Below are 1,786 nucleotides of genomic sequence, written 5' to 3' on the forward strand. Positions count from 1 at the left end.
TCAGCTCACTGCAACCTCTGCCTCCCAGGTTCAAGCAATTCTCCTGCCTCAGCTTCCCGAGTAACTGAGATTATAGGCACGTGCTACCACACCTGGCTAATTTTTGTATTTTCCGTAGAGATGGGGTTTCACCATCTTGGCCAGGCTGGTCTTGAACTCCTGACCTCATGATCCACCCGCATTGGCCTCCCAAAGTACTGGGATTACAGCTATTAGGCTTTCAAAGAAGCATGGTTAAAATTGTTAGTATAGAAGGTTAGAAATAGTTATAAACTCTGATACATTTTCTTTTTTATAACCTGAATGTCTAACATTTTAGACAAGAAACAAGTAGCCATCTACTCTACGTGCCCAACACGAATGTGCCTGGCTAAGACCCCTGAGATAGAACAGAGGAAGGTCAAATCTCACCTTTTCCAGGGAGACTTCTCTGCTGCTAGCTCACTGATCTCCCCCTTTTTCTGGAAGCCTGCAGGCCACACTGCAAAATTAAGCTCTTTTAATACGTTTGCCCTTTATGGTTCTCTAATTGTGTTGGGTGTATTAGGTTTGGCTCCTCAACCAGATTGGAAACTGCTCCAATGAGAATTAATTTTCATACTTCCTTTTCTCACTCTGAGGTCCTAGGTCAGCTTTCTTTAAAACACTTTTTCTTTTCTTTTTTTTTTTGGCTCATGAGTTCCTCAGATGGAAGCAATGTTTGTTTTGTACACTGATTCTGCATGTACGACCTTCCTTGAAGCCCATCACTTATGGGAAGCTATAAGAGAAACTTTGGCTAAAATATTGCCAGCTACTAAGAGATGGTCACTATGGTGCTGCTCTTTGATCATGAAATTAAAGCAAACTTACAAGCAGATGCATAAAAATTCAAGGACATTCAGTCTCCCTGTTTGGCTAGATATGAAATAGCAAGTGGGAAGTAGCAGGAAAAAGCAGAATAAGAACAGGCATGCTTAAGGAGGCTGTGCAGGAGGAAGTGGGGACTTCCTTGATTTGGGTTATTTCTCTTTCACTTTTTGTTTTAAAAACAAAGTGAACTTTTTCACTCCTGTACTTTCTACTTTTAATGAAAGGCGGTCTTAACTCTTCAGAACATCAGTGCTCTGGAAGAAATAGCTTATTAATCAACTGACTTTTGATTAAAAGGAGAGTTTCCGCCACATTTTAATGGAATGAGTAGATTGTGTTGAAACTCAAGAAAAGAAGGGAGCATTTGTCTTTACAATTTAAACCCAATCCCAGGTGAATGTTTACTACTGAAAAAATAATCTGCTAAAACAGGATAATGAAAACATTCATCTAGACTTCACTTAAGGAGTTTTTTGTTTGTTTGTTTGTTTTGTTTTTTGTTTTTTTGTCAAACCAGTTAACCTGGAGAGCAAAGAGACAAAGAACAAAGCTTATAGAAGAATTCTAGGTTATGTATTACCTTGCTTTTGTTTTTTCTAATTGATATCACACCCTCTCTTTGGGTCTTTCAGAATGCATGGACTCTGTGGGTCTATTGGGTCCTGCTGTTTTCTTTTCATGATTTCTCACCTCTTTTGTCCTCGCATATGTTTCACAGAAGCAGAATCTAAGTCATAATCCCTTTGCCTCAATGAGTGTCCAAGACAAGATTTAACTGATACACACTCTCATGGGGTTGCTTATTGTTTTTGTCATTTTGTTAAATGATGATTTGCTCTTTAATGAATAAAATAAAGAAAAGGCCCCACATCAAAAGTGGATCTATTTTTCATTTTTTCTCCTTCCTTCCTTCCTTCCTTCCTTCCTTCCTTCC

Source organism: Mandrillus leucophaeus, unplaced genomic scaffold (genome assembly GCF_000951045.1).
Source record: "Mandrillus leucophaeus isolate KB7577 unplaced genomic scaffold, Mleu.le_1.0 Scaffold119, whole genome shotgun sequence".
NCBI lineage: Eukaryota > Metazoa > Chordata > Mammalia > Primates > Cercopithecidae > Mandrillus > Mandrillus leucophaeus.